The 25,823-nt window shown below is 46.7% G+C and overlaps 2 long non-coding RNA genes across 7 annotated transcripts in view; one reads left to right on the top strand and one right to left on the bottom strand.

Moving 5' to 3' along the window:
- LOC112644917 (uncharacterized) overlaps positions 1-25,823 on the top strand; it is a 46,734-nt gene that overhangs the window by 5,835 nt on the left and 15,076 nt on the right. Inside the window, exons 2-4 of one of the 5 annotated variants that reach the window (XR_003126885.3) lie at positions 1,213-1,957; positions 6,637-6,908; positions 21,491-21,718. This is a non-coding gene — a long non-coding RNA (uncharacterized LOC112644917). Of the gene's footprint in view, positions 1-1,212; positions 1,958-6,636; positions 6,909-7,377; positions 7,836-21,490; positions 21,719-25,823 lie in introns of those variants that run through there. The other 4 variants (XR_003126886.3, XR_003126887.3, XR_004810755.2 and 1 more) reach the window with 4 other exon arrangements.
- LOC118352869 (uncharacterized) lies at positions 1,003-19,675 on the bottom strand. 2 transcript variants are annotated; one of them, XR_004810757.2, is made up of 3 exons: positions 19,462-19,675; positions 4,166-4,470; positions 1,003-1,358 (listed from the first exon to the last, which is right to left on the bottom strand). It is a non-coding gene; the product is annotated as an uncharacterized LOC118352869 (long non-coding RNA). The 2 variants fall into 2 exon arrangements; XR_007401900.1 differs by having other exon boundaries at positions 4,166-4,417; positions 19,487-19,672.

Here is a 25,823-nt window from a genome sequence, read left to right as displayed (position 1 = left end):
ATGTGGTCACTGACATCATCCCTGTACTGGTGAAGCAAGAAGGAAGCATTTCAAAGCACCTTATAGGGGCACCTGGGAGGCTTGGTCGGGTTAAGCATCTGACTCTTGGTTTCATCTGTCAGGAGGTGGCGCTCTTGACTCACCTGGTCAGGCTGTGGGGACCGCTGTAGGGAAGGTATCAGGCCAACAGTTTCTAAGGGGTTTGATTGGCTCCAAAAAGTCGATCTGACTTTCTCCAAGCTGTCTGATCCTATCTGAGTCTATGCATGTGTCTTAAGGATGAGATTCCAGGGGCACCTGACCTGCTCAGTCAGTAGAGAACACAATCTTGACGTCAAGGTTGTGAGTTTGAGCCCTATGTTGGGATTAGAGTTAATTTGAAAATTAAAACCTGAGCAGGGGGGAGGGGCGGGGGAGGAAGAAAAAGAAAAACAGAAGCCTTTCTTTCTACTCAAGGCCTAGGTAATACAACCAATCCTTCCAACGGTGTCTGGTTACCATGTCAGTCAAAAGTACCTGGCCTCAAAACTACGAATAGCTACCATTTGTTTCAACATGGATAGACCTGGAGGGTACTATGCTGAGTGAAGTAAGTCAATCGAAGGACAAACATTATATGGTTTCATTCATACGGGGAATATAAAAAATAGCGAAAAGGTTTAAAGGGGAGAGATTAAATGAGTAGGAAATATCAGAGAGGGTGACAGAACATTAGAGACTCCTAACTCTGGGAAACGAACAAGGGGTGGTGGAAGGGGAGGTGGGCGGGGGGATGGGGTGACTGGGTGATGGGCACTGAGGGGGGGGCACTTGACGGGATAAGCACTGGGTGTTATACTGTATGTTGGCAAATCGAACTCCAATAAAAAATACACACAAAAAAATTGCCATAAAAGAAAGAATACTCACTGAGAGAATACTCACTCAAGAATACTCACTGAGAGAATACTCACTGAGAGAATACTCACTGAGAATACTCACTGAACTCTGGAGGGTCACAGGTAGGGAGAAAAGATAAATATTTTAATTTGTTGACAAACAATATTTTCATAAGATTTCTATAAGTTACAGATATCGCTAGAGACAAAGTTTCCTTCAATCTGGAAGAGCAAACATGAGGGGATCAACAATGTTTTGAACAAGAGTCATTAAAAAAATGGTCATCATTGTCCTTCACTCATTCAGCTCCATGTTCCTTTTTGTTCTGTTTAGATGCAGCTTTTTCATTAGTTCTGGCAATTCCTACTGGAGTTTTATGATCTCAGGGTGACCAGAAACCGGTATTTGTCAAAAGTCCTTTTCGTGAATCTTCTGGAAGCTGGACCATATTTTTGCAACAGCATCAGAACAACAAAGACCTGATAAGAGTACATTAGAATGCAGTCGAGAAGAAAATTTGATTATTTTTTGTAACACACAGCATTTTAACAATACGAATGTTGAGTGAACAATTCAAGTGATGACACTCAAGTGAACAGTTTGAGGGATGGCACTGTACCAGGACATGTTACAACTTTAGGAATTTCATTTCGTTTTTTGGAACACCAACAACATTCATGCACCCAATAGAATCTAAGAGGGCTTATTATTATTTGTTTGACAACGCTTCTCATGTGACTTCACATAGCAGATAAACTACATATATTAGTCAAGAGACTCTATTTAGGGTTTGACTTTCTGGGAATCTGTTGAAAATCGATGAACAAATGAATTAACAAGCAAACAGGCAGCCAGCCAGCCAGCCAGCCAAACCAATCAACCAACCAACCAACCAACCAACCAACCAATATCTCATAAGGTTTCAAGGCATGTGCCTGCAAAGGATCACAGGTCATTACAAAACTGAAAACTTCAGTATCTGTTTCGCCAAGGTGGCCCTAGGAGATTCTACAGGTTATAGAGTGGTCACCAAAATGTAGCTCCTTTAATATTGAGAAGTTTTCACTCTCTTATGTAGGTAAGGACTGGATAAAAATGAATATAAAAACCTTGCTGTTCTGGGCATGTAAAGAAAAAAAAAAACATCGTCTTTTCTTCTCTGTTCACAATCTCTTCTCAAGAGCAGACTACCAATGCAAGAAAACCTTGTCATTTTAACAGAGAAGAGCCAAATTTAAATATTATACCAGTGTACTTGTAAAATTCACTTCTCCCAATCTCAGTCCGTCCCAACCATGCATACAATTCCTTTTCAAAAAGTCTCCTTCAGGGACGCCTGGGAGGATCAGCGGCGGTTGAGCGGGTGCCTTTGGCTCAGAGCGTGATCCCGGGGTCCTGGGATCGAGTCCCGCATTGGGCTCCCTGCATGGAGCCTGCTTCTCCTTTTTGTTTTTCTTTTTAGGATTTTATTTATTAATGAGAGAGAGAGAGAGAGAAAGAAAGAGAGAGAGAGAGACACGCAGAGACACAGGTAGGGGGAGAAGCCGGCTCCATGCAGGGAGCCTGACGGGGGACTGGATCCCGGGTCTCCAGGATCACGCCCTGGGCTGAAGGCGGCGCTAAACCGCTGAGCCACCGGGGCTGCCCGCCTGCTTCTCCCTCTGCCTATGTCTCTGCCTCTCTCTCTGTGTCTCTCATGAATACAGAAATAAAATCTTAAAAAAAAAAAATCTCAAAAATCTCCTTCAGAAACCCCTTCCACAATGTCCTTTGTCGTCCAGAGTTAGTCTTAAGTTTTCTTTCTCTAAATAGCAAGGCTCTGGGACACCTGGATGGCTCAGGGGTTGAGCATCTGTCTCTGGCTCAGGGCGTGATCCTGCATTCCTGGGATCCAGTCCCATATCAGGCTCCTTGCATGGAGCCTGCTTCTCCCCTCTCTGCTTCTCTTTCTGCCTCTCTCTGTGTCTCTCATGAATGTTAGGTTTTCTTTTAATGATGGGCGGAGAAAATTAGCAGAGCCAGGCGGTAGGTTCGAGAGTGCTTTAATGGGGAGTGCTCCCAGGCGAGGTTCTGAGTCAGGGAAGTCGCACCCAGGCAAACCGCAGGGGCGTTTATAGTTTTCGGCGGGGAAGATGGGGGCGGGGTGGCATTCCGGTTAGGGCAAGTGTTGGGGGGCGGGGGGGGGGGGGCGAGGTTTGTAAGCTAAGTTAGGGTAGGGCGGTAAGGCAGTGTTGTTGGGAGGTTGGGGGCCTCGGGTTGGCTGTTTTGAGGTCCCCAGTCTCGCCAGCCCAACAATGAATAAGTAAATAAAATCTTAAAATACAAAAAAATAGCCAGGCTTATTTTAGGACAGAATTATTTTCTTTTCCCTCAATAAAAAATGTCTTCTCATGCCTTATACCTCTTCTACACGTTCCTACCTTCACACACACGGAGATGTTTTCCTTATATTTTCCAGTAGTCTTGATTCCATGTGGCAGACTTTTAAAAAAATTGTACTTATTTACTTTTTTTTTTTTAGAGAGAGAGCACTGTGTGAAGCGGAGAAGGGGGAGAGAGAGGGAGGAGAGGAAAGGGAGAGAAAAAGACGCAGAGACATAGGCAGAAGCACGCTTCCCGCAAGGAGCCAGAAGCCCGAATGGATCTCAGAGGCCCCCTGCCCCTCCTTGATCCGGCCCTGAGCAGAAGGCAGATGCTTAACCGCTGAGCCGCTCAGGCCTCCCCCATATGGCAGACTGTTAACTCCTAGAAACTTCAGTCTCTGGTGAAAAGTCAGTAGGAACCAATGGCACACTCTCTATTGTACCAAAATTCTTTATTTATTTATTTTTTAATTTTTTATTTATTTATGATAGTCACAGAGAGAGAGAGAGAGGCAGAGACATAGGCAGAGGGAGAAGCAGGCTCCATGCACCGGGAGCCTGATGTGGGATTCGATCCCGGGTCTCCAGGATCACGCCCTGGGCCAAAGTCAGGCGCCAAACCGCTGCGCCACCCAGGGATCCCATACCAAAATTCTTTAGAATGGCAAATGTATGAATACATGTCATAGTTTTAGAAACACAGTGTGTGTGTGTGTTTGCGTGCGTGTGTGTGTTTATGATACAATTTTAAAGAAAGCATGAAACATGTTTACTAACACACCTAGGTATCTGCAGTTTTCCAGAATAAGACAAAAAGAATAAAGAGGGGAGGGAAGAAAAGGTGGGGGGAGGAAGGAAAATACAAGGAAACAAAACAAAAAACCACCTTGGGTGTCTTAGTGACTCATGCCTTGGTATTTTACCTTCTGTTGAAAAGATGTAGGCATCAGATGACTTCAACCCAATTTGTCAATTAACCTAGCACAACTTCAAAGTTTCAGGTCATCAAAGATTTTGGAAGCTGTTGTAAAGGTTTACATATAAAAACCTTTCTTTCTTTCTTTCTTTCTTTCTTTCTTTCTTTCTTTCTTTCTTTCTTTCTTTCTTTCTTTCTCTCTTTCTTCTTCTTTCTTTCTTCCTTTCTTCTTTTTCTTATTTTTTTTTACCTATTTGCTCTTAACAACGAAAAGTATACGAGACAGTCAAAATCGACCATTTTAAGTCGTTTCTGTGGGCAAATCATAACAGGTACAACTTAACTAATCCATTGAAGTAACAGCAAAGTTGAGTAGGACCATCCCTTGGGCCTGGACCCTCCAGGATCTGGGTCAGTCTGGGTGGAACAAGGGCATAAGTAGTTCTCATTTTCTTTTTTGTGCCTCTTGTATAACAAGAGAGCAAACGTGGTTTCTTTGTATAAAGGTGACGGGCCTATTTCTTTCACCTCCATTCCAGGCTCACAAACTGTGACAGGAGCACAGCACATCCCACCACCCACCCCAAGGGCTCGTAAGGCAGACAGAACTGAAAATCAAGCAATTTTACGACTTGATGGGGCGGCGGGGTTGGGGTGGGGTGGGGAAGAGATAAAGCTGGTTATCTGTATGGTGTGTGATGTTGATAGCTCCAAGGATACGTCTTTTCAAAATAAACCAACAACCTTGAATTGGCTTGAAAGCCATATGTCACCCCTGTGTCCCCTAAAAAGTCAATGTGGGGATCCCTGGGTGGCGCAGCGGTTTGGCGCCTGCCTTTGGCTCAGGGCGTGATCCTGGAGACCCGGGATCGAATCCCACATCGGGCTCCTGGTGCATGGAGCCTGCTTCTCCCTCTGCCTGTGTCTCTGCCTCTCTTTCTCTCTCTGTGACTATCATAAATAAATAAAAATTAAAAAAAAAAAAAAAGTCAATGTGTTTCCCACTCCCACTGTCAGGTTCCCGTGGGAAAGTCTGAAGTAGGCAGTTTAGGTCCAGGAGAGCCCTCAGGGCCCCTTCCAGCTTGCTGATTTGGGAAGTACTCCAATGTGAACCTCAGAAGGAGGTGGCCCAATGGCTTGGGGTGATTTTTGCTCCTTGCTGGGGGTGGGGAGGTGGGGGGATGGTGGCGCTGGAGGCACATGGGATGGTAGAGGAGTTGATCACTCCAGACACGGGAGTGCTGAAACAGGGGGAGGAGGAGGGGAAGACCGGTGAGGGGGAGACGGAGTTGGGGGAGCTGGGGATGGAAGCAGAGATTTCAGGGTAGTTACCTGCAGGCAAGCCCTGAGGCAGATTTAAAGTGTTGGTTTTTTCTTTTTAAAGATTTCTTTATTTTTTCATGAGAGACACTGAGAGAGGCACAGATACAAGCTGAGGCGAAGCAGGCTCCTCTTAGGGAGCCCGATGCGGGACTGAACCCCAGGACCCCAGCATCAGGCCCTGAGACCGAAGGCAGAGATGTTCAACCACTGAGCCACCCAGGCATCCCTCTTTTCCTTTTTCTTATCTGTCACCTTCCACCCTTCTGCCTCCACCTCCACCTGTTCCTTCATCTCAATCTCCTGTCTTTTCCTCCTGCAATACAGGCTTCGTCTGTGGTGACTTTTAGCACTCTGAAAGAGGTGGAGGAGCAGGCAGTGGGTTGGGCATCGCTTCTGGTGCTTGTGCTTTGGGAGAAGTGGGTTTTGGATTGCTGGCGTCTGCCTGAACTTCTTTCCCCTCTTCGTGATTTTGACTATTGAGAATTGGGAGGTCAGGTCAGGTGTGTAAAATTTTGGTCTATCTTTATCTCTCTGGACCACTTCTTGGGTCCTGTCCCATGAGGCATCTTTCTGATGGGGTGACCTAGAAGTCCGAATGTTAAGAATTTCTATTTCTTTTCTTTTTAAAGATTTTACTTATTTTTGAGAGAGAGAGGCTGAGACATAGGCAGAGGGAGAAGCAGGCTCCATGTCAGGAGCCTGATGGGGGACTCAACCCCAGGACCACAGCATTCTGCCCTGAGCCAAAGGCAGACTCTCAACTGCTGATCCATCCAGGTGTCCCAAATGTAGGGAATTTCATCCCAGATCATGGGAACTTGTAAAGCGTTGGGGCTCGTCTTTATCTTTCTCAACTGTAGGGTGCCCTATTTTTAACCACGCCTGCCTTTCAACTCAAGAGCTAGAGTTCTTTTCAAATGGATGTTAGCATTAGCTTCTGGAGGCAGAAGAAACTTCTCCCATATAGAACACATAGGGACACGCAGACACAAAGAAGATGCCAACAAACTCTAGCCTTTGTCTCACTCCTATTTGTGGAGAGGTTATGAAAGACCTGATGTTCCAATCTCCCCATTTGATGAAAACAACTCCAGTTGCCAGGTCGCATGACCACATCTGGATCCCATCCATCTGTTGTTTTCCATTTCCAATCAGAACAGGGCTGGTTTCGTGCAAAGATACCAAAAGCTGCAGCAACAAATCAACCCAAGGAAGACCGGAGTATCTCCCCGAGCGAGCTGAGCGCTGGTTCCTCCCCCAAAGTCGGGACTTTCCTGATGGAACCAGAGGGCTTTCCAGGTTCTGGTCCCTTGGCTGGCCTCATCGCCAGCTTTCTGTAATTGTAGACAGCATTCAGGCATGTGCAAAGAACCCCATTCACCCCATTGGGCCATCTGAGCCTCAGGCTAACCTTCCACATGACCTAGGTAAGTGAGCACTTGCAAGTAAGTATAGGCCCCCTAAGCATCATATGGGTAGGGTAGCCAGCCCGAGCTTTCTATGGCTGGCTGGCGGGGGGGTGGGGGTGGGTGGGTGGGGGTGGGGGTGGGGGGTGGGTGGGGCGGAGGTGGGGTGTGTGTGTGTCATGTGCTCAACCTTCGGTGCAGGGTTCTATGGGGTCTGGTTTTGTTTGGTCTGGTTTTCTGCATGCACCTGCCTGTGCATGTGCATTCTCCATAAAGAGATGGGTGTCAAAAAAGAAAAAAAAAAAAAAAAGAGATGGGTGTCCACATGAGGAGGAACATTGTAAAAACTGGACAGTTTATTTTCTGTTTTTAGTACGTGCAAGGCTTAGAATTTGAACCTTCTGGGGAAGGCTTTCTTTTGTTTTCTCATCTTCAGTTTTGACAGGTTGCTTTTTAGTGATCGATCGATTGAAAAAAAATTTTTTTTAAGATTTTATGTTTACGTAATCTCTACACCCAAGGAGGGCTGACCTCGCAACCCCAAGATCGAGAGTTCCATATTCTACCGACAGAGCCAGCCAGCAGCCAGGACCTCTTGACCGATTTTGTTTATTTGCTTGCTTGCTTATGTATGTATGTATATATACATACATAATATTATATTAATTATTAATATATGCATACATAATGAATATGTCATTCATCCATTTTAATTAATCATTCCTTCATGCATTTTTAAAAGATTTTCTTTATTTATTCATGAGAGACATACAGAGACAGGTGGTGACAGAGGCAGAGGGAGAAGCAGGCTCCCTGTGGGAGTCGGGCTCCAGGACCCCAGGTCACGACCTGACCCCAATGCAGATGCTCAACACGGAGCCACCCAGGTCACTCTTTCTTCCTTCCTTCCTTCCTTCCTTCCTTCCTTCCTTCCTTCCTTCCTTTCTTTCTTTCTTTCTTTCTTTCTTTCTTCTTTCTTTCCTTCTCTTTCTTTCTTTCTTTCTTTCTTTCTTTCTTTCTTTCTCTCTTCTTTCTTTTCTTTCTTTTTCTTTCTTTCTTTCTTCTTTCTTTCTTCTTTCTCTTTCTTTCTTTCTTTTTATTTTTTCTTTTTTTTTCAAGATTTTATTTATTTATTCATCAGAGACACACACACACACACACACAGAGGCAGAGACACAGTCAGAGAGAGAAGCAGTCTCCCTGCAGGGAGCCTGATGTGGGACTTGATCTGGGACTCTAGGATCATGCCCTGGCTGAAGGCAGGCACTAAACCGCTGAGCCACCCAGGGATCCCCCTATTTCTTTATTTTTAATGGAAGCAGACAGGCAACATGTGTTCAGACATATGGACAGAAATAGTGCCCGTGTGCTGAGGTTTTTCCGAGCCCTTTGGGCTTGGGTCAGTGGGAAAGCCAAGGGAACAGGGCTGAGAATTCAAGGCTGAGAATTCCCTTCCTCCATATTCATTTCATAGATACTTGATTGAAACTGCTATTGTATGGCAAATTTCTTTCTATATTTGGGTTCTAGCAAGACCCAGAGAGCTAAACTCCCAACCTCATGAACTTAAAGTTGCAAGTTGGATGCAGAGAAAGGAGGCAGGCAGGCAGGCAGGGCCGGAAACAGGCACTCTGGTGAGTCCAGCTGTGACAAATATGGGATCGCAGGGTGGCTGGGATCCAGCCTGCTCAGGATCCACCTGGGCCAGTAGCGTTTCTCAACTCAGGAGGAGCCTTGGGGATGTTTTCTCCTCCTCCGGAGACATCTGCAACTCTAGGGAGCATGCCCCCCATCCCCAGCTGCCAGCGCCTTCTGAACCACCCAGAACACACTGGTTCTGGTTCCAGGTCCAGGTTGGGTTCAAGCCCCAGGCAAGGGTGCACTTGGAAATGTCATCCGAGGCATCCTGCCGCCCTCACCCCCAAAGACCCGGGATTCTGGACAGTGGGAGATGTTCCCGATGGGATGTAGAAATGTCTGCAAACCGAAACCCATCCTTCCTGTGTCATCTCCCCACGACCTGGCACCATTTGTGGAGAGAGACCTTTTTTTTTCACCGCCACCTCTACAGCAAACAAAGGCAGTCCTCAACACAAGAACAGTCAAATGAGAATCAGTCCCATCTTAGCCTATCCCTAGAAGGGTATTGTAGGATGTGTCTAGAGATAGAAGTAGAGCACAAGGTTGTGTGTGGGACCCAGAGGAACGTGCAAGACCGTGGGTTGCAAAGGTGAGTAAGAGGAGTGGACTAGGGACGCCTGGTGGCTTAGCGGTTGGGCATCTGCCTTCAACTCTGGGCGTGATCCCAGGATCCAGGATCATGCCCCTCTTCGGGCTCCCTGCAAGGAGCCTGCTTTTCCCTCTCCCTATGTCTCTGCCGCTCTCTCTGTCTCTCATGAATAAATAAATACATCTTTAAAAATACAAACAAACAAACTAGGGCCTCCTGTGTGGCTCAGCAGTTGAGCGCCTCCCTTCAGCCCACAGCATGATCCTGGAGTCCCAGGATGGAGTCCCATATTGGGCTACCTGCATGGAGCCTGCTTCTCCCTCTGCCTGCGTCTCTGCCTCTCTCTGTGTCTCTCATGAATACATAAATAAAGTCTTTAAAAAAAAATCTCAAAGAGTCTCCTTCAGGGGATCCCTGGGTGGCTTGACGATTTAGCACCTGCCTTCGGCCTGGAGCGTGATCCTGAGGTCCCAGAATTGAGTCCCATGTCGGACTCCTTCATGGGGCCTGCTTCTCCCTCTGCCTGTGTCTCTGCCTCTCTCTCTCTCTCTCTCTCTCTGTGTCTCTCATGAATAAATAAAATCTTTAAAAAAAAAAAGTCTCCTTCAGAAACCTCTTCTGCAATGTCTTTTCTTTTTTAGTTTAGTAGATTTAGTAGGTTTAGTAGAAATCATGCTATAGCCATGAATCCTACATCTCCAATTCGATTATAGAGAAATGCTTGTAGGGAAGCTGTGTTTGTATCTGTTCGGCCGTATCATCACCCAATGTGTAGGAAGGATATGATTCCCACTCCTTCTCAGCCAGTGAATAGTTGAAGTATATTGTTTGTGGTTACCAGAATTATTATGGTAATGAGGAATATAAGAAGATATTTGAAAAAAAATTTTAAAAAAAGAAGGTATTTGAAGAATTGATTGATGTAAGGGTCTGAAATGCATGTATCATGTGGAAAATTCTTTTTTTTTTAAAGATTTTATTTATTTATTCATGAGAGACACAGAGAGAGAGAGAGAGAGAGAGAGAGAGAGGCAGAGACACAGGCAGAGGGAGAAGCAGGCTCCATGCAGGGAGCCCGACGCAGGACTCGATCCCAGGTCTCCAGGATCAGGCCCTGGGCCGAGGTGGCGCTAAACCGCTAAGCCACCCGGGCTGCCCCATATGGAAAATTCTATAATTGATCATGTAATGATGAGTGCTACTGGTACGAAGATTATTGGGAAATAGTCTAATTTGAAGCTTAGGATTAATTTTATAGTTTGAATATTCAGTGTCAGATTGAGATAATTATCTCTTGCCCCAAGTAAATATTATTGTAGGAATTATGCTGACCATGAGGCTATAGGAGGTAATGGTTTTTACATAATATGGATATAGTTTGTTTTTATAGAGTTCAGTAGTAGTTAGTATAATTGGTAGAGTTAACATAACTAGAGCTGTTATAGAGGAAGCAAATAAGTTTATTTTATTTGGAGTTGCACCAAATTTTTGGTTCCTAAAACAAATGGATTACTTATATCCTGTAAAAGTTGAAAAAGCCATGCTTTTATGCAGGGAGCATGAGTTAGCAGTTCTTGCATACTTTTCGGTAGACAAAAAGATTTGAACTTTTATTATTAGATTCACAATCTAATGTTTTTATTAAACTATGTCTGCAGTAGATTGGCTCTAGAATTACTTTAGGATTGAGTGATAAGAGTAGTAGTGGTAGGGTAGCCCGGGTGGCTCAGCGGTATTGCACTGCCTTCCGCCTAGGGCGTGACCCTGGTGTCCCAGGATGGAGTCCCTGCGTGGAGCCTGCTTCTCCCTCTGCCTGTGTCTCTCATTCTCTCTCTCCCTCTGCCTCTCTCTCATTCTCTGTGTCTCTCATGAATAAATAAATAAAATCTTAAAAAAAAAAGTAGTAGTAGTAATAAATGTAGGGTTATTAGGGCGTTTTCTCATGTAAAGGATGGTTTAATGTTTTTAATATGGTGAGTGTATTTAACGCGTTGTGTGGTGATTAGTATATATAGAGAGAGTATAGGGTGGTAATGATAATGTTTATTCCTATTAGAATAATGGTGAAGTTGGATCATGAAAATGAGGCTATCACTACAAATAGTTCTCCGATTAAGTTAATTGTAGGGGGTAATGCTAGGTTAGTGAGACTTGCTAATAGTCACCATGCTGCCATTAAGGGAAGGAGGGTTTGAAGTCCTCGTGCAAGAATTATAGTTCGACTGTGGATTCATTTTTAGTTTGAATTGGCTAGGCAGAACAGCGTAGATGATGTTAGGCCATGCGCAATTATTAAGGCTGTTGCTCCTATGTAACTTCATGGTGTTTGAATGAGAACTGCCACAATGACAAGGGCTATATGGCTAACTGAGGAGTATGTGATTAAGGATTTTAGGTCTGTTTGATGTAAGCAAATTGAGCTTGCTATGATTATGCTTCATAGGGTTAATATTATGAATGAATATGCTATGAAGTTAGTTAAGGGGTTTAGTAGGGTTGTGATTCGTATTATACCATACCCTCCTAATTTTAGAAGTATGGCTGAAGGACTATGGAGCCAGCAATGGGAGCCTCTACATATGCTTTTGGTAGTCATAGGTGAAGTCCATATAGAGGTATTTTTACTATGAATGCTATCATGCATGCTAGTCATAGAAAGACATTGGATCAAGAGTTTGATAGAGGTTGGATTCAATATTGAATTATGAGGAAATTTAGGGAGCCCATGGTGTTTTGTATAAAGAGTAACACTGGGCAGCCCGAGTGGCTCAGTGGTTTAGCGCTGCCTTCAGTCCAGGGTGTGATCCTGGGACCCAGGATCGAGTCCCATGTCCGGCTCCCCGCATGGAGCCTGCTTCTCCTTCTGCCTGTGTCTCTGCCTCTCTCTCTCTCTCTGTCTCTTATGAGTAAATAAATAAAATCTTAAAAAAAAGAGCGTATAAAATAGGAAGTAAAGTCCTGTGTTTAGTCGTTCAGTTTGATTTCCTCATCAAGTAATGATAAGAGTTGGGATTAATGTGGCTTCAAATAAAATGAAAAGAGAATTAGTTCTGTAGCAGTAAATGTTATGATTAAGAATAATTGAAGTGTGATGAGTATAGAAATATATAGTTTTTTTTCTAGTTAAAGGTTCTTTGGATAGGTGGGATTGGCTTGCTATTAGTATGAGTGGTAAGTCATGTGAGTGCTAGTCAGGGTGCTGATAGGGAGTAGAGGAAAAATAGCAGTGAGAAGTTGAGTTTATTGTCGTTGGGTTGATTTAGATATGATAGGCTAATTAAGCTAATTAGTAGGCTCTAGGTTGTATTAATTCAGATTATGTTGGATTTTGACATTCATGCTAGTGAAATAAGTATTATGGTGGGAATAATAATTTTTAGCATTGTAGAAGGTTTAGATTTTGTACATAGTAGGTACCATAGGTGTTAGATACCATGACTACTAGAGACAATCCTAGTGCTGCTTAACGAGTGGCGAATACCAATAGGACAATTGTTATTATGCTAGCTAATGTGAAGTGATTGTTTAGGATAGTTACTGATATTATTACAAATAGGAATAATATCATACCTTCTAAGCACAGTAAGGATGATATTAGATGGGATCAATAGAGGAGTATGCCTATTAGGGAGAGAATAAATGCCAAGAAGATGTTGATGTATACTATGGACATGATAATTATGAATTTAATCATAGTTTAATGAGTCAAAATCATTTGTTTTAATTTAAACTAATTATCATATTCAGTTCATTCTAGACCTTTTTCGGTTCATTCGTAAGCTAGGCTTGCAGCCAATGGGGAAATTAGTAATAGTGCTATAATTAGTATTGTTGTTAGTTTATTGGTCTGTGATGCTCAAGAAAGTGGGAAAAGTAGTGCAATTTCTAAGTTGAAGAGTAGGAATGTGCTAGCTCCTAGGAAAATTTTTATGGAGAAGGGTAGACGTGCAGATCCCATAGGGTCAAAACCTCATTCATAGGGACTTGCCTTATCTGCATAAATATTTAGTTGAAGTCAGAATGCAATTATTACAAGTAAAGACGCTAGGGATACATTGATAATTAGGGTTAATATTATACTTATTACTTCTTTTCAGGGTTTATCTGAAACTAATTGATTGGAAGTCAATTGTACTAGTTGATGCTAGAAAAGTAGGATCCTCATTAGTAAATAGAGACGTATAGGAATAATCAGACTACATCAACAAAATGTCAGTATCATGCAGCCCCTTAGAATCCAAAATGGTAATTGGATGTAAAATGGTAATATAATTGTTGAAGGAAACAAACGATGAGGAAAGTTGAGCCAATAATTACATGTAATGCATGGAATCCTATGGCTATGAAGAAGGTAGAGCCATAGACTCCATCTGAGATAGTAAAAGATGTATTCGGAAGCTTGAAGAAGTCTAAAAGAAACACCTAGGGAGATAGTGGTGAATAGGGCTTGAAGTATGTGTTTGTGGTTTCCTTCTATAAGGCTGTGGTGGACTCAGATAAGGGAGACTCCAGAGGCTAAGAGAACTGAGGTATTGAGTAGTGGAACTTCAGGGGATTAAGGGGAATGATGCCTATAGGTGGCCAGCAACCAGGGTTGGAGCTAAACTAGAGTGGTAAAAAGCTCAGAAGAATCCTGAAAAGAGGGCAGCCCCGGTGGCGCAGCGGTTTGGCGCTGCCTGCAGCCCGGGGTGTGATCCTGTAGACCTGGGATTGAGTCCCATGTCAGGCTCCCTGCATGGACTCTGCTTTTCCCTCTGCCTCTCTCTCTCTGTCTCTCATGAATAAATAAATTAATTAAAAAAAAAAAGAATCCTGAAAAGAAGAATACTTCTGATACAATATATAAAATTATTCCGTAGTGCAGTCCTTTTTGGACAATGGGAGTATGGTGTCCCTGGAATATACTTTCTCAGATGACATCTCATCATCATTGATATAGTTAGTGTGTTGGTTGTCAGTCCTAATGCTAGTAGGGCTATTAGTTAAAGTGAAATCATATGATTAGGCCCGAAGTTATAAGAAGGGCTGAAAGAGCTCCTGTCAGTGGTCATGGGCTTGGATTTACTATGTGATAAGCATGAGTTTGGTGGGTCATTAGTTGTTATCATGTAGATATAAGCTCACTAGTAGGGTGAAAACATAGCCTTGAATTAAGGCCACAGTGAATTCAAGAATGGTTAATAGAATTAAAATAATAAAAGTAATGAGAGCTGTAGTAGTACTAATATTTATTAAAGCAAGAGTAGCTCCTCCAATAAGGTGAATTAATAGGTGATCTGCAGTAATGTTAGCTGTTACTTGTACTGCCAGGGCTATGGGTTGAATAAATAGACTGATAGTTTCGGTAATTACATGTATTGGGATGAGGGGGAGGGGTGTTTCTTGGGGCAGGAAATGCGCTAGGGATGCTTTTAGTTTTGTATCGAAAACCAGTACTAACTGTCCCTGCTCATAGGGGCACGGCTTTTCCCAGGTTTATAGATAATTGTGTGGTAGGGGTAAATGAGTGTGGTAATAATCTAAGTAGGTTAGTTGAGCCAATGAATAGGATAAGTGAAATTAGTATAAGAGCTCAAGTTCATCCTTTATGATTGTGGATAGCTAATATTTGCCTTAATGTTAGTTGAATTAATCATTGTTGAATGGAGACGAGACAATTGTTGATTAGACAGGTGAGGGAAATAGGATACTTGGAAATATAACAATTAAGATTACAATAGGGAGTCCTATTATTGTTGGAGTAATGGAAGAGGTGAATAAATTTTTGTTCAATTTGTTTTCCCAAGGTGTAGACTATTTTGATGGTTTTATTGATTTTAATCCTGGATTTTCTGGATAATAGTGTTTTGAAATTTTTAGTTGAAATATAATGAATAGGGTTAAAACTATTGAGGGAATTGTGATGAATCAAGTTGATGTATCTAATTGTGATATTTCATTGAGGAGAGGCTTACACTCTCAGTCTTTAACTTAAAAGGTTAATGTTTTATAGCTTCTCAATGATTTTATAGTATTAAGGCAGATCAAATTTCAAAATATGAAAGAAGGTTTTTTTTTCATTCTCTCATCTTTGGGTTTGGCATGTTGTTTTTTAGGGATCGATCGATTGAAAAAAATTTTTTTAAAGATTTTATGTTTATGCAATCTCTACACCCAAGGTCGGGCTCGACCTCACAACCCCAAGATCAAGAGTCCCACACTCCACTGACAGAGCCAGCCAGCAGCCAGGCACCCCTTGATTGATATTGTTTATTTGTTTGTTTGTTTGCTTGCTTGCTTATGTGTATATTCATTCATTTAAATTAATCATTCCTTCATTCATTTTTTAAAGAGGGAGAAACAGGCTCCCCGCGGGGTGTCCAATGCGGGGAGTCGAGCCCCAGGACCCCAGGATCACCACCTGATCTCAAGGCAGATGCTCAACACGCAGCCACAGGCATCCCTGTTTCTTTATTTTTAAGGGAAGCAGACAGGCAACTTGTGTTCAGAGACATGGAATTAGAGACCCCATGCTGAGATTTTTCCGAGCCCTTTGGACCTGGGTCAGTGTGAAAGCCAAGGGAGCAGGGCCCAGAAACATTCAAGGCTGAGAATTCCCTTCATGTCACAGATGCTTGATTGAAACTGGTATTGTATGGCAAATGTCTAGCAAGACCCAGAGAGCTAAAGCTTCCAACCTCATGGACTTAAAGTTGCAAGTTGAATGTAGAGAAAGGAGGCAGGCAGGCAGGAGTCCAGGGGTGACAAATATGGAATCTCAGGGGGGCTGGGACACAGCCTGGTCTGGATCCACCTGGGTCAGTAGCATTTCCCTGACTCAGGACAGGCGCCAAAGAGGAGCCTTGGGGGTGTTTTTCTCCTCCTCCCAGGGACGGGGACATCTGCAATACTAGAGGGCATGTTCCTCCCCTCCCCCCACCCCCCCACCGCTGGTGCCTCCCAAATCACCCAGGCTGCACCAGTTGTGGTTTCCGTTCCAGTTCCGGTTTCAGCCCCAGGCAAGGGCACACTTGGAAATGTCATCCTAGGTGTCCTGCTGCCCTCACCCAAAAAGACCCAGGACACTGGAGGGTGGGAGCCATTCCCAATCGGATGTAGAAATGTCTGCAAACTGAAATCCGTATTTCCTGCGTCATCTCCCCATGACCTAGCACCATTTGTGGAGAGAGACCCTTTATTTCACCGACACTGCTACAGCAAAAAAGGACAGTCCTCAACTCAAGAATGGTCAAAGGAGAATCGGTCCTGTCTTAGCTTATTCCCTAGAGTGGTATCAGAGGGTGTGTCTAGAGATAGAAGTAGAGCATGAGGTCGTATGTGGGGAACAGAAGAACATGCAAGACCGTGGGTGGCAATGGGGAGTAAGATGGGTGGACTAGGGACACCTGTGTGGCTCTGCAGTTGAGCAGCTGCCTTTGGGTTGGGGTGTGATCCCAGGATCCTGGATCGAGCCCCACATCGGGCTCCCTGCGAGAAGCCTGTTTCTCCCTGTGCCTCAGTTTCTGCCTCTCTCTGTGTCTCTCAGGAATAAATATAAAATCTGTCGTAAAAAAAAGGGGGGGGTGGATTGGCATGATCATGATTAGCTGGGAGGTGGAGTCATTGGCCCTTGCTACTGGTGACCAGATTCCGGGCTCAAGGGCAGAAAGAGCACAAATCTCAAGAGCGAAGACTTCCTCCCTCCCCCACAGCTGTCATCCAGCGATGACCCCTTCCCTTGGGCCGTCCAACAGCAGCTCCCTTCTTGTTAATGGTCCTTCCACTAGTTCACCTACGGAAACCTTGTTACGACTTTTACTTCCTCTAGATGGTCAAGTTTGACTGTCTTCTCAGCACCTTGCCAGGGCCATGGGCCAACCCCAGGGCCAATCGAGGGCCTCACTAAACCTTCCAATGGATAGTAGCGGCGGGCATGTGTACAAAGGGCAGGGACTGAATCAACGCAGGCCTATGACCAGCACTTACTGGGAATTCCTCATTCGTGGGGAATGGAAACCAGAATACTGTTTTGAACTCTAGACTCTGTTATTTATTTATTTGTTTATTTATTTATTTATTATTTTAAAATATTTTATTTATTCATGAGAGACACACACACAGAAGCAGAGACATAGGCAGAGGGAGAAGCAGACTCCATCCATGCAGGGAGCCCGATGCGGAACTCGATTCTAGGACTCCAGGATTACACCCTGGGCCGAAGGCAGGTGCTAAACCGCTGAGCCTCCCTGGCATCCTGAACTATAGACACTTAAAAAGTAGCAGCAGGGCAGCCCAGGTGGCTCAGCGGTTTAGCGCCGCCTTCAGCCCAGGGCATGATCCTGGAGACCCGGGATCCAGTCACACATCGGGCTCCCTGCATGGAGCCTGCTTCTCCCTCTGCCTGTGTCTCTACCTCTCTCTCTCTCTGTGTCTCTCATGAATAAATAAATAAAATCTTTTAAAAAAATAAAAAGTAGCAGCAACAGCAATGAAACACAAGCACCCTTCCAGCTTCCTCCTGAGAAGCACAACCCCTCCCATGCCCCTGGAAGGTGCCTTGGAGGGGAGTGCCAGGAGGGAGTGAATGATACTCTTATCTTCAAGGACAGGAAGTTGAGCATGAGCATGAGAATGCTGGACAAACAGATCTTGTTATTAAAAAGAAGAAAAAAGAAAGAAGAAAGAAAGAAAGAAAGAAGAAAGAAAGAAAGAAAGAAAGAAAAGAAAGAAAGAAAATCCTTGTGTTCTTTTAGCCTCCCCACATAGTTGAGTTACTCTTCCACAATCTCTTCTCTTTGTTCAACCCAATAGACAAGCATTTGGGTTTGCCACTCCTCGGGGTCTTTGTTTGCTTAGGATGGCTCTGCCATGTGAAGCTTGTCAGGGACAAACTGGTCTGCTCCTTTTCCCCATTCATCAGTCTGACTTCAAGGTCATCCTCCGGGTCAGGGCCCCAGACGCTGAGAAGGTGGAGGTCAAGATGGTGCCCCTGGGGACACTGTTCTTTCCTGCATCTTTGGTTCGGACCTCCTTCGTGGCCTTGCTTGCTCCCTTCCGGTTGCCCTGCAGGCTCTCAGCCACCATCTCCAGAAAGGGCCTGGATAGGGATAGGGGTGATTCCTTTGCGAGCGGGACATGCTCTTACCAGAGGACCCAGTGATCCCACTCCTAGGGATCAGTCCCGCAGAACCCAGAGGAGGCGAATGTGGAGGGCCATCGCGTCTCTGAATCCTCTGCCTGTCTAGCTTGTCGAGGTCATGTGCACACCCATCAGAGACAGTTCTGGCTCTCAGAAGCTTGTTGATCCTGTGTGGAGGTGCAGGCTCCTCCAACTGAGTCACAGCCAGGTGCCCTGAAATACGTATCCTTGAAAAAGCAATGTGAGGTCTTCACCTGTGACCTCTCTTCTGCTGAGCAGTCTTCTGCTCAGCTGCCCTCTGAGTGGAGGAAATACCAGTAATGCACATAGTTTAGCCAAATGAGGAAGGATTCCCTAGAAAGAAAACCCTTCAAGTGTCTTGATGTTCAGTCAATGCTTTCCACCTGCTAGACATCTTTCCAGCCTTTTGATTCACCTGACTTGGATTTCTCTCTTGTTCGCATCTCATCAGTAGCTTTCATAGTGCTCAGGATGTAGGATGTACAGGGAACAGTTTTCATCCCTGGGTGGATGGATGTTGTGAAGTGGGATCAGCAATTCATACAGGTAAGAAGAAGGCTGAGAGAGAGGCTCAGAAATGAAACCCTTAAAAGCCCATGGCCCAGGTACAGCTGGGTGACTTAGCAGTTGAGCACCTGCCTTCAGCCCAAGGTATGATCCTGGAGTCCCGGGATTGAGTCCCATGTCAGGCTCCCTGCATGGAGCCTGCTTCTCCCTCTGCCTGTGTCTCTGCCTCTCTGTGTGTGTCTCTCATGAATGAATAAATAAAATCTTAAAAAAAAAAAAAAAAAGACCGTTGGTGGCAATGGGGAGTAAGATGGGTGGACTAGGGACGCCTGAGTGGCTCAGAGCATCATCCCAGTCCAGGGATCTGTCCCGCATTGGCTCCATTCAAGGAGCCTGTTTCTTCTCCCTGTGCCTCTCTCTGTTTCTTCTGCCTCTCTCTGTCTGCCGCGAACAAATACATAAAATCTGTCGTTAAAAAAAGGCGGGGGGGCGGGGAGGATTAGACACGATCAGGGTCAGGTGGAGGGTGGAGTCGGTTCATCCATGCTACCAGCGATCAGATTCTGGTTCCGACCGCAGAAAGCACAAGTTACGAAGGTGGGGGTGGGTTGGGAGCCCCTTAAGGGTGGTCAACCCAGGAGCCGGGAGACCCCGCCGTGTGGTCGCCCCGCCCCCGGGAGACCCGAACTCGAACCAACCAGCTGAGACACTTGTCATCTGCACCTCGGAGTTGCTGAGGGGGGGCGGCTGGACAGACTCTGGCGAAGCCACCACCGCGACACCCACGAGATCGCTGGTCGGCTGGCTCGACTGGGAGGGAGGGAGGAAAATGGGCGAAACGGCAAGCAGGTGCCATCCCGCCTCGTGTCCCCTCTAGGAAAGGGTCCGCGCGGCCGATCCCAACGACGCCCACGCGCCTGTCGGCAGGAGACCCACCGACTCTCCCCCTTCCCGGTCCCAGCCCCGGGCTGAGCGCCCCGGTGGGCGGGAGACGGTTGGCGTGCCAGCTGCCCTAACGCGGCGGCCGCTGAGCGGTGGTGCGCACCGCTCCCCACCGATCCCCGCGACCCGGTTTCCTCCCGGGCCTCAGGGCTGGGCTGGGCGCCTCTCCCCACCCCCGATGGCCAGCCAGCCAGGCCAAGGCGGCACGGTTTGACCTGGCGACCACCAGCCGCGCGGAACAGCCAAGGCGCGGAGGACCACCCGGGAAGCGGACCCGCAGGAGGAAGGATGGAGCGAGGAGGGGATGGCTTCAGGCCCCCACCCCACCCCAGTCTCCCGCAGCGGCAGGGTTGGCGTGTGGGCGAGGAAGACAAACACTTGTGTTCTAGGGCTGACTTTCAATAGATTGCAGTGAGGGAGCTGCTCTGCTACATATGAAAATCCAACCAAGAAGTAGGTCATCTACGAATGGATTAGCATCAGGTTCCCCACCAACGTGCATTGCGTGAGGAGCGAGGGGATGGCCCCCTTTCTGGCTGTGCCCTGTTTCCCTGGAGGAGGGTCTCTCTGCACAGGACCCCTGCCCCGATGTGCAGTGGGGCACACCACACCCTGCTATGTGGGGTGCCCGGCCGCTTGCGGGGACAGTGGGGGATCAGCTATCCAAGGCCAACCTGGGCTCAGGGGTGCTGCCTGACGGTTCTGACTGGGCGGGATTCTGACTTAGAGGCATTCAGTCATAATCCCACAGATGGTAGCTTCACCCCCTTGGCTCCTCAGCCAAGCAAATACATGAAAAGCCTGGACCTGCGGTTCCTCTTGTACTGAGCAGGGTTCCCATAGCAACAACACATCATTAGTAGGGTTAAACTAACCTGTCTCACGATGGTCTAAACCCAATTAGGTCTAATTGTTCCCTATTAGTAGCTGAACAATGCAGTGGTTGGTGAATCCTGCTTCACAATGATAGGAAGAGCCGACATCGAAGGATCAAAAGGCGATGTCGCTATGAACGCTTGGCTGCCACAAGCCAGTTATCCCTGTGGTAACTTTTCTGACACCTCCTGCTTAAAACCCAAAAGGTTCAAAGGATCCTGAGACCCCGCTTTCACAGTCTCTATTCATACTGAAAATCAAGATCAAGTGAGCTGTTCCCCTTTTGCTCCACTGGAGGTTTCTGTCCTCCCTGAGCTCACCTTAGGACACCTGCAGTTAGCATTTGACAGGTGTACCGCCCCAAACTCCCCACCTGGCACTGTCCCCAGAGCAGGTCTTTCACAGCTGGCGCCACCAGGCACTTGGCACAAGAAGCAAGGGCTCGCCCTCCTACCTCACGGGATCAGTGAAAAAATGATAAGAATAGTGGTATTTCACCAGCGTCCCACAAAGCTGGCAGACATCACCCCGCCCCCTCGCCCCAAGGGCGCCAGGGCCTCCCACTTATTCTACACCTCTTAAGTCTTCACCGTGCCAGCCTAGAGTCAAGATCAAAAGGGTCTTCTTTCCCCGCTGATTATGCCAAGCCCTTTCCCTTGGCTGTGGTTTCACTGGATAGTAGGTAGGACAGTGAGAATCTCGCTCATCCATTCCTGGATTCATTCCTGCGAGTCACTAATTAGATGATGAGCGTTTCGCTACCTTAAGATAGTCATAAGTTACTCCGGCCGTGTCCCCATGCTTCATTGAATTTATTCACTTTGACATTCAGAGTACTAGGCAGAAATCGCATGGCGTCAACACCTGCTGCAGGCCTTCACGATGCTTTGTTGTTGTTTTTTTTTAAAGATTTTATTTATCCATGAAGAGAGAGAGAGAGAGAGGCAAAGACACAGGCAGAGGGAGAAGCAGGCTCCTTGCCGGGATCCCGACGTGAGACTCGATCCCGGGTCTCCAGGATCACGCCTTGGGTTGAAGGCAGGCGCTAAGCCACCAGGGCTGCCCCACGATGCTTTGTTTCAATTAAACGACGACAAGAGCGAGGGCGGGGGAAGACTGGGACGACAGAATCCTTGCCTCCTGCAGCTCGACACCTCCCTGAGCGCGCGGCGGGGTGCGCTGGGTCCCGCCGGGCTCCCCAGGTGCAGCCATGATGCCCACTGCAGCTGGGGCGATCCACGGTAAGGGCCTGGCTCACCTCTACAGTCGCCGCCCTTGCCGGCCCCCTGGGTGCCCGGGACCTTGGGCCGCAGGCCCTTTCTTTGGTGGACCTCCCGCACCAACGCGCCCACCCCCCCATCCCCCTCCCCTGTCACCCCACCTCGGGAGGGGAAGGGGGTAGAGGAGAGTGGGTGGAGCCGCGCTGGGTAGGGATGAGGAGGGCGGAGGTGGTGGGCCTGGGCGGGGGCAGGCGTGCAGGGGCCTGCGGCGCCTTGTCCAGCGGCTGAGCGCGCCCAACACTGCTTCTGACCCGAGCCCGACCGACCCAGCCCCTAGAGCGAATACTTATCCTAAAGTTACAGATCCGGGCAGCCCGGGTGGCTTCAAGGCTCACTGCAGCAGCCCACCTACCCATCTCAGCATACCTAGTATCCACGGGGTGGGGGAACAACGGCGGCCCTCCAGGAAGGGAAACCAGCGCACCCTCCTCCCACACCCGCTCCTGTCCGTCTGGCGCGTGACCAATTGCCAGTGATGGCTGGGTATGCGTCCGAGGCTCCAGCACCATTCATTTTCAGGGCTAGTTGATTCGGCAGGTGAGTGTTACACACTCCTTAGCGGATTCCGACTTCCATGGCCACTGTCCTCCTGTCTATATCAACCAACTCGTTTTCTGGGGTCTGATGAATGTCAACATCGGGCACCTTAGCCTGGTGTTGGGTTCATCCCACAGCGCCAGTTCTACTTACCCAAAGGGGCCCACTAGGCACTCCCATTCCACGCCCAGATCTATGCCAGCAAGCTGAGCTTCTTATCCATTTAAAGTTTGAGAATAGGTTGAGATCATTACAACCCCAAGACCTCTAATCCTTCCATTTACCAGATACAACTGTGTACCCTAACCATAATCTCTAACCCTAACCCTTAACCCCTAGCCCTAACCCTTAACCCCTAACAACTAACCCCTAACCGTAAACTCTAAACCCTAAATCTAACCCTAAACCTAACCCTAACCCCAACTCTAACCACTAACCCCTAACACTAATCCTAACCCAACCCCAACACCTAACCCTAAACTCTAAACCCTAAATCTAACCCTAACCCCTAACGCCTACCCCTAACCCTTAACCCCAACCCCTATCAGTAAACCCTAACCCTACACTAACCCTAACCCCAACACTAACCCTAACAACTAAACCATAGCTCTAAACTCTAAACCCTAAATCTAACCCTAACTCCTAACCTTAACCCTACCCCAACCTAGCACTAACCCCTAACCTCTAACCCTAAACTCTAAACCCTAAATCTAACCCTAAGCCTAACCCTAACCATTAACCCCTAAATGCTTACCCCTAACCCCAACCCTAAACACCCTACCCCCAACCCTAACCACTAACCCCAACCCTAAACTCTAACCCCTAACCCTAACATTAACTCTAACACATCACTTACACCATGGTTTTGAATAGTCCCTGCTGATGTCGGTGTGGACCCGACCAACGCCTCCAGGAGCCTCCAGCTGGCCCTGAGGAAGCCACGCCTCTGTCCTGTGGACATGGCCCTGCACCCTCCACTATGGGTCCTGAAGGGCAATTTCTGTAGGCATGTGGGGGCCTACATCAGCCCCCAGACTCACCCCCGCCTGTCCTGAGGATGCCGGGGCTCCTGCCAGCGTGGACGCGGTCCCACATCCTCCCCAAGCCTCCCCAGCGCGGGCTGGGCTCCTGTTACAGCAGGTGGGCAAGGCCAACTGCACACCCGTGCCCTGCTGGGTCCTTGCTGAGCTCAGGCACCCCCTGTGGGATGTTCAGGCACTGCAGGTAAAGGAAATAGTCCACTTTTCCCGTGTGCCACGCTCCCTTGATAAGAACATGCGACTCTTGATCTTAGGGTAGTGAGTTCAAGCCCCTTGTTAGGTGTAGAGATTACAGAAAAATAAAATCTTAAAAATTCAATCAATCAGTTGATCTGGGGGAGACACAGCCCCGGATCCCACAGGGGCAGGGAGCCAGCTTACAGGTCTACACACAGTATTATAAGCAGCAGAGCACAAAATCAGAACTTTCAGAAGTCTGCTACAGTGGGGGATACACCAGCCTTAATGGTGCTCAGGTAGCGAAGTGGGGGGCCACCCCTGGAGTGACAGGGTGTGCTCAGGATCCCCAGGGTCACAATGATGGTGGTGCCAACTGTTCCCAGGCACAGGAGCAAGCAAAGAAACCAGCTGAAAGCATTGGGTCTAGGGGCCAGCTCTCTGACGTGTGTGGCCATAAACTGCAAACCCCTGTGCAGTCATGGGGCCGCTTTCATGGGAGGGGCCAGCAAAGGGCAGAAGTGGAGGAGACCCTCCCCATCAGGAAGAGCACGGGTCTCCACCAGGGAAGTCCCTAAAATTTGGAGTTTTGAAATTCAGTCACTTGTCTGAGATAAAACAAAACAAACAAAAAACCTCGGGCACAGGCAGGGTGAACGCAGAGTTCTGACAGAAACGGAGGAGACAAAAGGGCTTGACGGCTTTTCTGTGAAGGCTCACTGCAGACTGGGTCCCGATGTTCAGCTCCAGGGCTAGAGAATCTGGCGCTCCCACACTCATCCCACCGGTCAGCGTTGAGTCTTCAGGGAGCAGCACAGCGCTGCTTGGTGGAGGCCAGAGGTGCTTACACCGAGCCCCGCCTCTGAGCCCTGCAGGTGCATCTCCACTAAGGCAGGTACACCTGACAATCAGCGCCACGGGCCCTTTCCCCAGAAGACCCGCACAGACAACTCGCTCCCACCAAGTGTACTGACCACAATACTGACCACAGGCTGCAAAAGCTCTACGGGGAAAGTAGGACCTAGCTTCTATGGGGAAAGTAGGACCTAGCTTCCTTTGTACTTTATTAATATTTTTTCATTTATTTTCTTCAATTCTTTTTTTATTAATTGCTTAATTTTATTTTTTATTTTAAAAAAGATTTTATTTATTTATTCATGAGAGACACAGGGAGAGAGAGAGAGAGAGGCAGAGACTGGCAGAGGGAGAAGCAGGCTCCATGCAGAGAGCCAGACGTGGGACTGGATCCCGGGTCTCCAGGATCACTCCCTGGGCTGAAGGCAGCACTAAACCGCTGAGCCACCTGGGCTGCCCTAATTGCTTAATTTTAAATTTTATGTATATACTTTATATATTTCTTATTTTTACTTACTTTCATTGTACTTTAATTTTCTTTCTTATCTTGGGATCTAAATTCTTTAAACTAGCAGGCCAAAACACACACAGGATCTAGTTTTTTGGGGGGTTTTCTTGTTATTTTTCTTGTTGTTTTTCTTGTTTTTTCTTTTTCTATCTTCCTTCTTTTCTGGGAAAAATAATGAGATGGAGAAATTCACCTCCAAAAAAGAACACGAGGTAGTACTAGGAGTTAATCAATACAGCTATAAGTAAGATGTCTGAACTAGAATTTAAAACAATGATTATAAAGATAGTAGCTAGGCTGGAAAAAGAGCACAGAAGAAAACTAGAGAATCCCTTACTGTAGAAATAAAAGAACTAAAATCCAGTCAGGCCAACATTAAAAATGCTATAACTGAGATGCAGTCCCAAGTGGAAGCCATAAAAACAAGAAAGGTAATGGACCACAGAGGCAGACTTAGGAAACTCAGCCACAATAACATCCATATCATAGGAGACTCAGAAGATGAAGAGAGAGAAAAAGGGGCAGAAGTTTTATTTGAACAAATTATGTAAACTTCTCTAATCTGAGGAAGGACACAGAGGCTGTAACCAAGAGCACAGAGAACTCCCACTAAATTCAACAAAAGCTGACCATTGCCAAGGCAAATCAAAGTTAAATTCACAAAATACTCAGACAAGGAAAGAATCCTCAAAGCGGTTGGGGTGGGGGTAAGTCCTTAATCTACAAGGCAAGATGAATCAAGTTTGCAGCAGATCTGTCCACACAAACTTGGCAGGCCAGAAAGAAGTATAAGGAAATATTCAATATACTGATGGGAAAAAGTATGCAGCCAAGAATTCTTTATT

The sequence above is a fragment of the Canis lupus genome, chromosome 1 (genome assembly GCF_003254725.2).
Source record: "Canis lupus dingo isolate Sandy chromosome 1, ASM325472v2, whole genome shotgun sequence".
NCBI lineage: Eukaryota > Metazoa > Chordata > Mammalia > Carnivora > Canidae > Canis > Canis lupus.
The sequence above is the reverse complement of the archived record's forward strand: the minus strand, read 5'-3'. Positions and strand labels throughout refer to the sequence as shown.